This window comes from Podarcis pityusensis (assembly GCF_964106645.2).
Source record: "Podarcis pityusensis genome assembly, chromosome: 16".
Lineage (NCBI taxonomy): Eukaryota > Metazoa > Chordata > Lepidosauria > Squamata > Lacertidae > Podarcis > Podarcis pityusensis.
Window position 1 is genome coordinate 9,690,453 of NC_138041.1, and position 16,896 is coordinate 9,707,348.

The following is a 16,896-nucleotide window of genomic DNA, read 5'->3' on the forward strand; positions in this document are numbered from 1 at the left end:
ACAGATGAACCTCTTTGCACAGCTAAAAGTCCTGTGGCACCAGGGGGGAAAAACTTAAGCAGGTGGTGATGGCACAAAAGAAAATAGATTGTAGACTAGTCGAATCCGCTTTGTCAAATGCTCGCTTTTGGCAGGCAATTTTATATATTTGGGTGTAAAGTATTGTAAGCCGTGAGGTTAAAAGGAAATAACAAAGGTGAAGAGTACAGAATGAGGGCTTGCTGGGATACAGCCAGTGACCCATCTAGTTCAGCATCCTGTGGTGAGCGTGGCCAGAAACAAAAGTGGGTAGAGCAAATAATTTAAATTTTATCTTGCTACCGTAGGCTAGATTTTATGTGTGCACACATCTTCCTCCAGAGAAACAAAATGTATAAAAATGGTTCAGGGACATGGTATGGCCAGGAAAAAGCACTCGATGAAAGCAGGGCGTGTTTCTGTGAGAGGTGTGGCCTTGGTGAATGTCCTGAGGGCCAGATAAGAGAGGCTTAAAGGTAAAGGGACCCCTGGCCATTAGGTCCAGTCGTGGCTGACTCGGGGGTTGCAGTGCTCATCTCGCTTTACTGGCTGAGGGAGCCGGCGTACAGCTTCCGGGTCATGTGGACAGCATGACTAAGCCGCTTCTGGTGAACCAGAGCAGCGCACAGAAACACCGTTTACCTTCCCGCCAGAGCGGTACCTATTTATCTACTTGCACTTTGTGCTTTTGAACTGCTAGGTTGGCAGGAGCAGGGACTGAGCAACGGGAGCTCACCCCGTCGTGGGGATTCGAACTGCCTACCTTCTGATTGGCAAGTCCTAGGCTCTGTGGTTTAACTCACAGTGCCACCCGCGTCCCCAAGAGAGGCTTAGAGGGCCGCATTTGGTCCCAGGGCCTAAGATTCCCCACTCTGGTCTTCTTAAAATGAAACATTCTACCTCTGTCCCACCCTACCCGCCCCCCAAAGAAATTATCCAAATGGCAAATAGGAACAGCTGGAACATTTAGAAAGCCGTCTCCCTTTCCTGCTGCCTGGAACGTCCCTCCTGCCTTCCGCAGATGAGGCCCTCTGAGCTGGAGCTGTTGACCTTCGCTGCCCTGCCCGCTGGGGTTCTTTTGATTAGCTAATTAATTAACTGGCTTTACAAAGGGAGGAAAATTACCCCGGGGAGGGGTGGGGAGAGAAAATTAGCAAAGAGGGCGATGGGTTGGAGGCGAGAGTAAGCTGTGCTTATTGAAATGCCTCTAGGCTGGGTTTCTCCAGAAGAGACGATGTATGGAAGCTACAACCCCGCTTGCCAGTTTCAAATAAGGCCGGCACGTTCAACTTCCAAGCGACTGCGATCTACTCCCAGTATAAAAAAACTGGCTTGTTGTGACCAAAGTTGTTGAGCTGGGGGGGCCATCGACCAGGGACAACCCCGCGATGGACCAGTAGATCGCGATTGACCGGTTGGACATGCCTGAAATAAGGCTTTGGTCCTATGGTACCACTTTGAACCGCCATGGCTTCCCCCAATGAATCCTGGGAGCTGCGGTTTGCGTGGGGTACCCAGAGTTGTGAGGTGACCGCTGTCCTCCCAAAGCTACAATTCCCAGCGTTCCCTGGGAAGAGGGGTTGATTGGGTTAACTGTTCCTGGGAACTGTAGTTTCTTGAGGGACCTGAACATTTCCTCTCCCAGAGCTACAATTCCCAGAGTGGTTTAATAATCAATCCCTCTTCTCTGGGGAACTCAGGGAAGGGAAATACGGTGGATTCTGTACAATTTTCAGGACCCATAACAAACGACAGTTTCCAGAGCTGTCGTCTTTGAGGGGAAACCATGACGGTTAAAAGTGTTATCACAGTGCTTTAAATGTTCTTGCTGCTGTTTTATTATTATATGCCTCAAATCTGACTGGGTTGCCCCAGCCATATTTTGTTCCCAACAAAATATTAAGAACGCAATAAAGCACCAGCCATGAAAAAACTTCCCTTTACCCTGCCCTGCCCTACCCTACCCTGTCATTCCGGAGGTGCCCCACTGAGTCTGGCTAATCTCAGCGCTCTTTATCCTGGGAGCTTTTACCAAAACTGTTGCTATCTCTGCGTGGGATACTGACAAGTCCAGGTGGCCTAATGAAAGTTGATTTGGTGCTCCTACGCAACAGATCTGCTTCCCAAAACAACTGGACTTCTTGCAAGAACAAAAGTGGCTGAGAAGAATGCACTGGAAAGGTGGGAAAATGCTTGCTTGAGCCAGCTAATGACTCTCCTGCAAATAAATCTGCATGGATTCTCAGTAAACAGTTTGTCATGGTCTCACTTCCCCACAAACTCTGTGCAGGCAAATGCTTGAGAAATAAGGTAATCTGGAAGCCACTTTTCTGGATCTGGGAAACGGTTGTATAGCTCAGTGGGTAGAGCATCTGCTTTGCATGCAGAAGGCTGCAATTTCAATCATCAACATCTCCAGGTAGTGTTCAGAAAGCCTCCTGCTGAGGTTGTAGAGTTGCTGTATTCTGAAGAGCAAAAAAAGAAGACACTTTTATGGCCATTCAAGGCAAATAAATTCAACTTGTCCCAAATTTTAGCCCTCAGTTTCTCATTCTTCAAATCTTAAATTCAGTCCTCCACATCCCACAGCAATTTATTTTTTAAATTGTCATTAAAATTCATCTGCAGTTAGTGCAAATTTCTCCCAATAAACACATGTAGTTTATACTAACTTGGGAAAGCAATTTCCCCAAATTTGCATTCGTATATGTTATTTTCACTAGGAAATTCCCCAATATATGCATTTCTCTTAATGTTGTTTGTTTGGAGAACTGGGTAGTGAAATTCGGATAAGTGCCAATTTCGAGGGACTGCTGTGTTTTCGCTTCTGGAAGGAGCAAATTTAATAGATCCTGTTTTAAAGGCATACTGGATTAAAATGTCTCCTTCAACCCTCCTCCTGCCTCAAACTACTGTGTAGAGAGCTGTTGCGGTTAGTCTGTGCAGACATAGTATGGAGGTAGATGAACCAAGGGCTCAACTCAATATAATACAGTGTATCTCCCTATGTTCCAGATCTCAGTCAAGATCAAACTGCAGCCTCTTCCTTTGTTACATACAAAAACACCTAGATTGCATCATCCTTCGCTGGGAGGTGGGGATAAGTGTTTTGTTTCCCAGCTATTCAAAAGGCAGGCTATTGAGAACAGTCAGCCAATCTCCCTAACCAAAAACGTTTATGTGCTTGGCAACTGTGCTAGGATGATTAAGTCCGCAACAATATTCCTGGCTCCATCAAGCCCTCTTCTACAACACAGTTCCAATCTTATGGCAAGTTGTTATATGTACCGTATTTTTCACTCTAAAAGACGCACCAGACCACAAGATGCACCTAGTTTCTGGAGGGGGAAAACGAGAAAAAAAATATTCTGAATCTCAGAAGCCAGAACAGCAAGAGGGATCGCTGCGCAGTGAAAGCAGCAATCTCTCTTGCTGTTCTGGCTTCTGGGATAGCTGCGCAGCCTGCATTCGCTCCATAAGACGCACACACATTTCCCCTTACATTTTAGGAGGGAAAAAGTGAGTCTTATAGAGCAAAAAATACGGTACTTGTAATTATCATGCTTCATCCAATTCCCATTTTCCGCAAAGTTTACGTATATATGATGCAAGGTCTGAAGAAAGCAGCTGTTTCTTTTCTTTCTGTATCTATTTATTTTTGCTTTCTCCCATAAAACTAGAATTCAGGGATTCTTTCCCTGAATTCAGTCAAATAAAATAATGGAGGAGAGGTTTTTTAATAATTATATTTGTATTTCCTGCTCCCCTTCGTCCAAGGAGCCCCACCAAGGCTTCATGATCCACACCATACATTTAAAGCACGCTATTTTCCCCAAATAATACTGGGAACTGCAGTTTACCCCTCACTGAGCTGCCATCGGTGGCACCTATAACAAACTACAGTTCCCAGGATTCTTGAGGGTGGGAAAAGGCACTTTAAAGCAGGCAGCCTAACATTTTCCATTATTAGCTAAATAAAGCCTCCAGGTTCAGAGGCAGTTTACATTTGAATACTGAACGAGATGGAAAACACGTCATGACCCAGTATCAGGATGCATCCCACGTCATTTTAACCTGCACATCTCACAATAAATAAGGTGTAGCTGGAAAATATGACACAGAAAATATGACAAAAGATCCTGCCCCCTCTCTGTTCCACAGTCACAGCTGTGCAGGTGTCCTGCTGTCTATATTTTCCAGGCCCCAGGCAACTGCTCCCTGTGTGTTGCAAGCAGTGATCTGAAAGAACAGCTGGGTGAAGGCCGGCCGGCGTCTCCTGTACCAAGATGGCAGCCCTCCCGTCAACAGCAAGGCAGAGTCAAGAGAGGTTGCGATTGGGATTGCTCAGTTTTCTAGAAAAGGATGAGGAAGAGTTCCAAGGGCCAGAGAGAGAGGTGTCTGGGGGCCGTATTTGCATAACCTCCAACATTTCTTCAATGAAAATAGGGACATGCTATTCCATGATGATGATGATGATGATGATGATGATGATAATAATTTTATTATTTATACCCCACCCCTCTGATTGGATTGCCCCAGCCACTCCGGGCAGCTTCCAACACATATGAAAACATAATAAAACATTAATACAGTGGTACCTCGGGTTAAGAACTTAATTTGTTCTGGAGGTCCATTCTTAACCTGAAACTGTTCTTAACCTGAGGTACCACTTTAGCTAATGGGACCTCCTGCTGCTGCTGTGCCGCTGCCATGCAATTTCTGTTCTCATCCTGAAGCAAAGTTCTTATTTCTGGGTTAGTGGAGTCTGTAACCTGAAGTGTCTGTAACCTGAAGCGTCTATAACCTGAGGTACCACTGTATATATGTATTTTAATAACTTCCCTATACAGGGCTGTCTTCAGATGTCTTCTAATGGTTGTATAGTTACTGATCTCCTTGACTCGGATGGTCGCATAACTCCACAGCCTCCAACATTTCTCCCATGAAAAATAGGGACGTCCTAGGGGAAAGCGGGACATTCAGGGATCAGATCAGCAACCGGGATGGCTTCTGTAAATCTCTGGAAAACAGGGACACTTGCAGGGACTGCATTTGGCCCACCCTGAAGTTCTAGCGCTATGAGATGGAGCGCAATATCTCTCTCCACTCACACAGACGGATGATGTCACAAACCTCTGCCATATTCCTCCTCGGCTGCCTTCCTCCCTCACCACCAAAAGAAAACAAGGAGCCAAAATGTTTGGCTTGTTCTTTGTGTACAAAATGTTGTCATTGCTGCTTCTCAAGCCTGTAGACTTTTTTGGGTTCCCACAGTGCGCCGGCTCTGAGCCAGGTCAGTCTCAGCACTGGTCTAACCGGCACGGCAATTATAATGTCGTGGCATAAGTAGCAGCTAGATGAGCATGACAGACGCGGAGGAATGAGTGTGGCGGTTAGGCTGACTTGGACGATCAGGCAGTTTACGGAACACCTAAGTATTTATATGGAATAAACCTACTAGACACTCGTCACCTAAAGGTCTGCATGCAGCTGACATGAAAGAAAAATACAGGTCCATACATAATACCGTGATGACATATGCTTCAACATTTTTCCAATGAAAATAGGGACATCCAAAGGAAAAGGGACGTGGGTGGCGCTGTGGGTTAAACCACAGAGCCTAGGACTTGCTGATCAGAAGGCTGGCGGTTCGAATCCCCATGACAGGGTGAGCTTCTGTTGCTCAGTCCCTGCTCCTGCCAACCTAGCAGTTCGAAAGCATGTCAAAAGTGAAAAGTAGATAAATAGGTACCGCTCCGGCGGGAAGGTAAACGGCGTTTCCGTGCGCTGCTCTGGTTCGCCAGAAGCGGCTTAGTCATGCTGGCCACGTGACCCGGAAGCTGTACGCCGGCTCCCTCAGCCAATAAAGCGAGATGAGCGCCGCAACCCCAGAGTCGGCCACGACTGGACCTAACGGTCAGGGGTCCCTTTATCTTTACCTTTAAGGAAAAGTGGGACATTCCGTGATCAAATCAGAAACCTGGAAAATAGGGTCTGTAATGTGTGTGGGGGGGATAGCTGGGAGAATAATACAGTGGTACCTCAGGTTAAGTACTTAATTCGTTCCGGAGGTCCATACTTAACCTGAAGCTGTTCTTAACCTGAAGCACCACTTTAGCTAATGGGGCCTCCTGCTGCCGCCGCACCTCTGGAGCACAATTTCTGTTCTCATCCTGAAGCAAAGTTCTTAACTTGAAGCACTGTTTCTGGGTTAGTGGAGTCTGTAACCTGAAGCATATGTAACCTGAAGCGTATGTAACCTGAGGTACCACTGTACCTTAATATTTCATGTAACATGCAACGTATTGAAAAACGAAAACCCCATAAGCAGTAACCAACAACATTAGTGAAACTCAAAGACTAGACAAAGCAATATTCCAACCCACAAAACCTCAACCCCTTTGCGAGTCCAAAAACCAAATCACTTCGACCCAACAATTCCCACCCCCCCTTAACCTTCCCACCCCACCCAGAAGTCTGGCATCAGGCTAGCTGCCGCAGATCAGCAGTGGGTGGGCCAAGGGTCCATGCCCCTCAGCTGTCCCGTTTTAAATGGGACATCCCAGATTTACAGAAGCCATCCCAGCTTCTGATTGGATCCCAGAACGTCCCATTTTTCGGTGCGGTGCCAATGGCGCAGCTACTCAGCCAGATATTCACCTGGATTTAAATTTCCTTTGTTCACCTTTTAGTTTGGTAGGTAATGGTTAATCATCATAAAACCATAATAAAATCAAGTTTCCTTGGTGGCATCTTTTTATATTTGCCTTGCAACATTAGGTTCTTGGCTTGCTTTGCAGTGATTATTCTCAGAATTGGGATAGCCTTGTTAAAAAGCAGGGCACACACACTATATAAAAGAATATAAGCCTGCCTCGCTACCCCACCCCTCCTCTCCCCCCTCTTCTTCCCCAACCCTGTACAGCATAATGTCTCACAACAAATGTAACCGATTTGTAAGGAAGACTGTACAACCTGAAAAAAGAGAGACAAGGCATGTGCTTTTGTAAACCAAGAAAATCTTTCATTAAAATAAATTTAGGGAAAAAATAGGATGCATGCCTGCCTTTTGTCATACTGAGCAATGGGTACAATTTTTAAGAAACCAGCAAGATATTTCCCCTTAATACTTTGTAATCAGTGGAAAGCTGAATAGAGTCTGGGGTTGCTACAGGCCACACTGAACCATAACTAACCCTCTGGGGGCCACATGTCAAATTGGGTTTAGCCAGAGTTTTCATCCTCCCCAGATTTCGGGTTGGGATCACAAAAAGCTTCTCATGTCACACATGAGACCTATGAGAGAGGTAATTTTAAAAATGCATATTACAGTGGTGCCTTGGTTCTCAAATGCCTTGGTACTCAAACAACTTGGAACCCAAACACTGCAAACTCGGAAGTCAGTGTTCCAGTTTGCGAACTTTTTTCGGAAGTCAAATGTGCTCTGTTTTGAGTGTTACGCTTCCGATTTGAGTGCCACACATCCGTTTTGAGTGTTACGCTGAGGTCTGTCTGTTTTCCCTATTTATTTTGCATTTTTGTGGGTCTTGTTTTTGCTTTTGTGACTGCGTGGAACACAGTTCAGCTACTGACTGATTGACTGTGTGACTGCAGTACATTGTTTATTGCTTCCATTTTATGGATTCATGGTCACGTTAGATTCATTTTTATGGATCCATGGTCACATTACATGTTTTAGGGATTGTTTTTAAAAGTCTGGAACAGATAGATCCGTTTTGCATTACTTTCTATTGGAAAGCGCGCCTTGATTTTGGAACGCTTTGGTTTTGGAACGGACTTCCGGAACGGATTAAGTTTGAGAACCAAGGTCCCACTGTACTTATTCTTCAAAATAAAATGAGGAAGATCCTCAGCCTCTACGTGGGTCACAGAACATGTAAAGTTTGTGGGAAATTGGGGCTCCGGAGTTATTTTCTCTACAAGCGAAGATGAAAGTGTTTGAGGCTACTTCTTTGTCTGGGAAAAACTCCGGCTACGGGGAACACCTTGATTGAGGTTTAAGAAAAGGATGTCTGGTGTGGAGGAAGGGCACTGAGTGAGAATTCCTCTCTCTCTCATCAAACCAGATGAAACTCAGTTCAGGAGAGTCGGGCAAGATAAGCGAAAAGGGGGGGGGGGGAGAAAGCCTTCTTCACACAATGCATAATTAACGTGGAATTTGTTTCAACAAGGTGTGGTGATGGAAAACAGGCTCGGATGCCTTATGAAAGTGGATCTGACAATTCAGGGAGGTGGAGAGAGATGGAGGGTGCTAGGAAAACTCAGCAGAGCCTCCCTGTCCAGGGGCAAACTACCAGATTGCTGAGAGGGGTGGGCAAGCGCAGGAGAGGCAAATTGTGTCTCCTGCTTTTGTGGGTTTTCCCAGAGGCGCCTGGTCTCCTCTCTGCACTCATCGGCCAGTGTTTGCTGTTAGTAAGAAGGATATTATCCGTAGGTAGCGCGGGTGGCGCTGTGGGTTAAACCACAGAGCCTAGGACTTGCCGATCAGAAGGTTGGCGGTTCGAATCCCCGCAACGGGGTGAGCTCCCGTTGCTCAGTTCCTGCTCCTGCTAACCTAGCAGTTCAAAAGCACGTCAAAGTGCAAGTAGATAAATAGGTACCACTCCGGTGGCAAGTAGATAAATAGGTACCACTCCGGTGGGAAGGTAAACGGCGTTTCCGTGCGCTGCTCTGGTTCGCCGGAAGCGGCTTAGTCATGCTGGCCACATGACCCGGAAGCTGTACGCCGGCTCCCTCGGCCAATAAAGCGAGATGAGCGCCGCAACACCAGAGTCAGTCACAACTGGACCTAATGGTCAGGGCCCCTTTACCTTTTTAGCTCAGTTAGAAGAGCATGAGACTCTTAATCTGAGGGTTGTGGGTTCGAGTTTGACATTGGGCAAAAGATTCTTGTATGGCAGAGGGTTAGACTAGATGACTCTCTACAATTCTACGAACTTACAATTCTACTTACAATTCTACGAACTTGTTACTTTTCAATCCCCTACCCCCTGCCGTGGATCAGCATAGCTATCTGAAATCGCACCCACCCAGGCCTTGTATTTTGGGGTGGGTGGGGGGTGGGGGTGTTGAATAAAAGGAACATATCAACACGGCTAGTTCCCTTTGGTGGCTGTCAATTACATCCCCCAAGAATTTTCAAAAGCGTTTGCTTCAAATGAGACCTTTTTTAATATATTTAAAAAAACACCCCAGAATGCACATTATTTTTCATAATGCATGTTATCATAACTTTGAACAGTTTTTGACGCCTCAGCCAGCCGTTCCCGAACGCTAAATTATTCAGACCTTCAAAATTCATTAGCACAGCGACAAGGTTGCGAGATTCTGTTCGCAGGTAAGTGAGGCGCCGCTTGTTGCGGTGGGTGGAAGGGAAGAGACGAGGCACTTTGCCACTAATTCAGGTTTTTAAAATTAGGTAAGATTTCAGGGCAGGGTGAGGAGAGAGGGTGTGTGCATTTCCCCCCATCTGATGATAATTTCCAGGGGGAAAGAGAGGGGCGTTTTTTCTCCCTCTGATGATAATTTCCAAGGAAAGGCCAAACAGAATGATCGTGAGGAGCAGTAGCTCCCCCATGAAGAAAGCTTACAAAATATGTGGCTTTTAAAAAGGTCGTCTCAGCAGCATCAGTATTTCGCAAGAGAGATGTCAAGCACGTGCCTGGAAATTTAGGTTTGTGCAATTAAAGTGGATTAATGTTTGCAGCCGGCCCAGCACAACAAATCCACTTTTTAAAAACAACAACACTTTTTGTGGTTAGGGAAGGTAATGGGAAAGAACCTGAGACGCAAGCAAAATTGGATGAAGTCTCGCGGTCTTATGCCCTCCCTGCAAACAAATCAGAACAAATCCTCAAAAAAAAAAAAGACCAGGCAATAGGCCACATTCACGTCATATATTTAAAGCACTATCGTGCCACTTTTAACAGTTTCTCACCAACGTTTCCCGGAAACTGTAGTTTGTTAAGGGTTCTGCAAGTTGCGAGGAGACTGCCCTATTCCCCTCGCAGAGATGCAATTTGCAGAATTCCCCTGAGAAGAGACATTGATTGTTAAATCACTCTGGGAATTGTAGTTTTGGGAGGTGAACAGGGGGGTCTCCAATGAGGTCTCTGCACCCTTAACAAACTACCGTCCTTAAGATTCTTTGGGAGAAACCATGACTGCTAAGGGTGTGGAGACTTGTTAGAAGATCCTTATTCAAACCCCTGCCCCAAATATACAATTCCCAAAGGGGTTTAACAATCAAGCCCTTTTCTCAGGCAGCTCTGAAAATTGTTAGCTCTGTGAGGGGAATAGGGACCACCTAGTAACTCTTAGCAACTATATCAAATCGCAGCTCCCAGAATCCTTTGGGGGAAGCCATGATGGTTTAATGTGCTCTCACACCAAATGCTCAAAGCATAATCCACCCACCTTCAAAAGGAATTATGGAAACCGTAGTTTGTTATGGGTGCAGGGAATTATAGCTCTGTGGGGGGCAAACTACAGTTCCCACGATCATTTGAGGGGACAGTGGCAAAGTGCCAATTTCAAAGGGTGACTGTGTTTGTTGATTCAGAAAGTACAAATCAAAAAAAGCCTACCTCTAAATGCAAAATGAATCTAATTTATCCCTCACCTCAGCTGACCACTGTTGGAAACTGGATCCTGGGTTAGGTGGAACATTTGGTCCAATATATCCAGGCAACCTGTTTGCTGTTGTGCCAGGCAAATTAAAGCTTGGCTGGCGACGCCAGTATACAAATTTGGCACAGGGTGTACACAACATGAAGCGAAAAGGCGCTGCGTGCCTATGAAACAGGCGCAGGTGGGAGAGAAAGGAATGTCCTTTGATCCTACCTCTGTTCCCAGAGGCCCTTTGAGTTCCTTGCCAAAACTTCACTTTTAACTTCCCACTGCTGGGATCACCGCAGGGAATTATTCTTATGTTCCATGGAAGGCAGAACTGTCACGATGAGACCTACACGGCAGGGCTGCTAGTAAGATCTTTGGAAGATTCAGGGTCACAAGACCAGGACACAAATTTGCAAAACATTTAAAGATGCTAATCTCCCCCCTTTATATTTATATTATTTATATTATTTATATTATTTATATTATTTATATTATTTATATTATTTATATTATTTATATTATTTATATTATTTAGATTTGGGGTGTGTGTGTAGGTAGGTAGGTAGGTAGGTAGGTAGGTAGGTATACCTACATTTTAGGGGGAAATTTGTCTGCCTTGGTGAATCTGGGCATCTCTTAAAATACCGTCATCAAATTTTGCTCGGTATTTCCTGAGATCAAGGAGCAAATTTTGTCTACGTTTAGATGCAAACGGATGCTGTTTTGAATCAATACGGTCGACTGAATCTTTCAAAATGGACTGATTTTAACCCCTGATTTCAAAACTGCACTGATTCCTCCCTGCCTACCCCCCCCCCCCCCGTTTCTTAGAATTCATAGATCTGGCTCAAAGGCCACACATGGAGATCTGCGTGCATCACAGCAATGCCTCTCTAGTTGCGATTATTGCATAATTAGAAGGTTATTGCGCAGCCTTGGAAGACTGTATAATCTTCGAAGGGGGTGTCGCTGCGATTATCCCGAAGGGACCCTGTTTTTATGAATTTGCCACTACACAACTGGGCACTAAGGCAGCGACGTCTTTTCCCTAGCAGCTGGCATTTGGAGGTAGACTCCCTCCGGGCATGGAGGTTCTATTTAGCTAGCACAACTTGTTAGCTTTGCGGTGTGCGGCGACGATTAAGAAAAAGAAAGAAAAAACTGCCAGTGGGGAACACACCTTTGATGATAATATTAATCTGCAGCAAGGTTGTGAGTGGAAGAGAAAGTGAGTGGGAATATTTTCCCTTACCTCATTTTACAAACAGCAGGGAACACCCATCCCTAAAGAGAGGCTGCAGGTTTAAGATCACAGTGTAGAAAAGAGAATCGATTGCCCTTGATTATGGAGGGTGTATTATGTGCTTTTATATAAGGGGTAGATGCAGCATGTGGGGTTGGTAGCCAGCTAGGCCCTACTCAGAGCAGACCTGTTGACATTCACGGACCTAAGCTAGTTGTTTCCATTCATTCTGATGGTCTTACTCTGAGTAGGACTGGCAAAAGCTAGAAGTCTTTATTCCCGAAACCAATAGCTTTGCCTGCAAAGGTCCACTGGCCTGATCCTGGAGTCCTCCTCAGGGAAAGGGCTTTTCTGGTCCTCACAAAAACAAGGGCAGTTTAATCTGTCTGCAAGGACAGATTCCCCTCTTTCCATAGTGCTGCAACAGCTTTCGTCTGCCGAAAGCTTAAGAAATAGTTGCGTCATTACGTGCTTCAGTCTCCTCCAGCGTTGCCCAATTAACTCCAAAGCATTTCACAGCCCGGAAGCAATCTGCTGAGGCTAGGCTGGTGGTTCTCTTGTCGAGCTGCAAGAGCAGAAAACTGATATGGATACCGACTGCATGTGTGCTGAGGCGAAGAGAAGTAAAATCAGGATGCTTGGGTGAGCCCCTCTTTACGTCAGTCCATGCCAGACTCTGATCACAGCCACATCTTGATTTAAAGCAACATCATACCACATTTAAAGTGCCATCATACCACTTTTTTTAAAAAGGCATCGTTTCTCCCCAAAGTCTCCTGGGAACTGTAGTTTGAGGGCGCTGAGAGTTGTTAGGAGCGCCCCCTATTCCCCTTGGAGAGCTACAATTCCCAGAGCTCCCTGAAAAAAGGGATTGATTTGTACGCCTCTCTGAGAATTGTAGGTCTGTGAGGGGGAGTTCTCAGCTCCCTCAAGAAACTACAGTTCCCAGTGGGGGGGGGCACAACTGTTTTAAACTAGCACAATATTGCTTTAAATGTATAGTGCAGATGACGGCCTAAGCTCACACTCCATTGGAATGAATGGGTCTAACTTAGGTCCTGCCCATCATTACGAATGGGTTTCCTCAGAGAAGGGCAGACACTTGTACTCTTTGACAACAAACAACCCTGGCTTGTCTCCAGCTAGATTCTACTAAAAACAGACCTATTAAAATGTACGGACCTAAGTAAGCCATGTTGTTTCACTTCAAGGGGGGTCTACTCTGAGCAGCAAAACAGTCAACCGCTCTTCCCAGGGCATTCTGGGAATCGTTCTCTTTGCTTTGAGAAAGAAAACAGCAACAACATGGGAGCCGAAGGAGAAAGCAAACACACATATTTATAAAGATGTGTGCAGTCGGGAGGGCGCTGCCCATGCAAACTACACCCCAGGAAGTTTAGCTTTTACCAAATATATAATTAGCTTGTGGTACTCCGGGCCGCGGGGTTATTCAGAGGGTAAAAGCATATGGGTTGTGTTTTTGTTTTTAAACGGGAAGGGAAAAGTGGCGACAGCGAGGAGCAGATGGACGGATGGAAGAGTCTGGCAAGGTCATTTCAGGCCACAAGCTTTGATTGATACAATGGTACCTCGGTTGAAGAATAGCCCTGTTTACGAACTATTCGGTTTACGAACGCCACAAAACCGGAAGTAGTGTCCCGGTTTGCGAACTTTACCAGCAGTGACAAACCTAGACAGCATCTTAAAAAGCAGAGACATCACCTTGCCAACAAAGGCCCATATAGTTAAAGCTATGGTTTCCCCAGTACAGTGGTACCTCGGGTTAAGTACTTAATTCGTTCCGGAGGTCCGTTCTTAACTTGAAACTGTTCTTAACCTGAGGCACCATTTTAGCTAATGGGGCCTCCTGCTGCTGCCGCGCCGCCGGAGCACGATTTCTGTTCTCATCCTGAAGCAAAGTTCTTAACCTGAAGCACTATTTCTGGGTTAGCAGAGTCTGTAACCTGAAGTGTATGTAACCTGAGGTACCACTGTAGTGATGTATGGAAGTGAGAGCTGGACTATAAAGAAGGCTGATCGCCGAAGAATTGATGCTTTTGAATTATGGTGCTGGAGGAGACTCTTGAGAGTCCCATGGACTGCAAGAAGATCAAACCTATCCATTCTTAAGGAAATCAGCCCTGAGTGCTCACTGGAAGGGCAGATCGTGAAGCTGAGGCTCCAATACTTTGGCCACCTCGTGAGAAGAGTAGACTCCCTGGAGAAGACCCTGATGTTGGGAAAGATGGAGGGCACAAGGAGAAGGGGACGACAGAGTGAGCACTCAGGGCTGATTTCCTTCAGAATGGAGAGGTTTGATCTTCTTGCAGTCCATGGGACTCTCAAGAGTCTCCTCCAGCACCATCATTCAAAAGCATCCATTCTTCGGTGATCAGCCTTCTTTATGGCCCAGCTCTCACTTCCATACATCACTACTGGGAAAACCATAGCTTGAACTATACGGACCTTTGTCGGCAAGGTGATGTCTCTGCTTTTTAAGCTGCTGTCTAGGTTTGTCATTGCTTTTCTCCCAAGAAGCAGGCGTCTTTTAATTTCGTGACTGCTGTTACCATCTGCAGTGATCATGGAAAGAAAATGAAATCTCTCACTGCCTCCATTTCTTCCCCTTCTTTGGCCATATCCACACACTTTTAAAAAGCTAAGATACCACTTATGGCTTCTCTCTCCCCCACCCCAATAATTCTGGGAATGGCAGTTTTCTAAAAGAGCTGAGAATTTTTAGGAGAACCCTGCCCCCCAGAGCTAAAATTCCCACAATGGCCTAACAATCAACCCCTTCCCAATTTGCGAATTGCAGCTCCTTCAGTGGAATAGAAGGGGTCTCCTAACAGCTTTTAGAACCCTTTCATATGAAGTGGCCTTTAGGGTGCAATCCAATTCATACTTACCTGGGAGGGAGAATCTGTCCATTTCGTTTTCTCTCAGCTTCTCATGTCTCCAAGTTTCAATTCATTTCCTCACATCTCCAAAGCACTTTGCAATTTATTTATTTATTTATTTAAAAGTCCTCACCAGTATTTTAGTTTGGGATTCTCCTAAAGACGCACATTTTTGGAAACAAGTTTGTCTAACAGACACATTTTTTGCAAAAGGCATTCCCCCAAATATAAAGCGTTTTTGGCATGTTAGCGTTGCTAATGGATATTGTACACTCTCTACCTTGTGAGATTCACTTCTGTACACATTACCAGGCTACAAAACGGCCTTGCAAAATTCAGAGCATTGCAGATTTCATCAGACAACTCTGAGTTTTGGTTCGTGCATTGATTTAGAAAGTGCAGATTAGATAAGTTTGTCTGGAACCCAATTTCTTCCCCATCCCTACTTGGGAGTGGACATCATTCAACCCATTGGGCCTTACTTCTGAGTAAATGCACGTATCATGGCATTGTGGGTCCAGGAATGCTTATTCCATAAAGATGCTCATTTGTTTCTAAGGGATCGCAAGGTTTTTTTAACATCCGTGCTGAGGTTTGGGCTACATTCACCATTCCCTCTATATCTGGGGTTTCATGGTTAGCGCTTTTCCATATGTAGCCAAAATGGCGCTGTCTGGGCAAGGTTGGAGGAAGGTTCCCAGAAACACAGCAAATATTCCCCCTTCCGCAACATTAAGGAGGGGACAGAAACCCCAAAACAGCCCAGTGAGGAATGAGCAATGCTCACAGACTGCTGGAAATTGGGGTGGAGAGGGGAAAAAGTAGGGCGGAATGGAGTATCGTAGAGAAGGGCAGGACTGACTGGCCGGCACCTGCACTGCAACGTTTGGTTGCAGATCCCGCTCGCTAAACAGAACTGCTGAATGGATGGATTGGACCGTCCATAGGCGAAAGATAAAACAGCCTAAGTGTTTTGGAATGGGTCGACAGAAAAACAAGAGGGAGAATCGATCTGCCCTTCCATCGCATCAAAGCCATTTCTGCCACGAACTGGGAGTGGATGGCAGCGGGCTAACTTTGCCTCCCCTGCCCTCTCCCAGTCGCCCCAATTCCTGACGGCTTCTCCGCCAAGCATCTCGTAATGAGCAGTGTGAAGAGACAGGATGCCAGACTGGAAAGACCAGAGGACAAGCCCTGGCTGGAAGTGACTCTACCTTGCGACTATGCCGCTACGTGACTCGAACGCAGAACCTGTCAGGCTCAACCTCAATGGCCCTAAGCTCAGGCAAGTCACTTTCTCTCTGCCTATTTCTCAACTGTCAAGCGGGGATCACAGCATACCTAAGCCTGGAATGCTGTTTGCTGTCATCCGGGTGTCATTCAAAAGCTCGTGTGTGTTAATTTCATATAAGTTGCTTACAGATTGGAGTGAAGGCTTCCCATTTTACAAAGCTAGGTGTTATATACTAGGGCAGGCTCTGAGGACGTACAGAGTGGTTTTCTCATCCCAAATCGCCCATACACTTTGAGTAAGAGGATCGAAAGATGAGATCTTGTGTCAAGTCTATGGCCTAACACAGGCATAGGCAAACTCAGCCCTCCAGCTGTTTTGGGACTACAACTCCCATCATCCCTAGCTAACAGGACCAGTGGTCAGGGATGATGGGAGTTGTAGTCCCAAAAACATCTGGAGGGCCGAGTTTGCCTATGCCTGGCCTAACACCTGCTCCAGCAGTCGGGGTAATCATATAATAAAAGTCCATTTTAATATTGCTGATTGCCTTGGAATCTTACGATGATGAGCTAAGGCATATAATATCTATGCACAGTAAGTTTTATTTTTGAAACTACAGTATTAAAATATTACCAGAATGACTACAGCGCAAGGAATCCTGGTTACATAATAAATGCATATGATAAAGGAAACTTGTGACTTCAAGTCATTTTTGTGGACAGATGGGTTTTATTTTGCTGCTGGTAAACAGCAGACACCTGACTGGCTCTTTTGTCTTTCCTTTCTCTATACTTTTTCGACGCAGCTGTTATGTGCTCATAATTTATTTTCCAGCTCCAATATCAAGCGCAGTCGATTCGCAA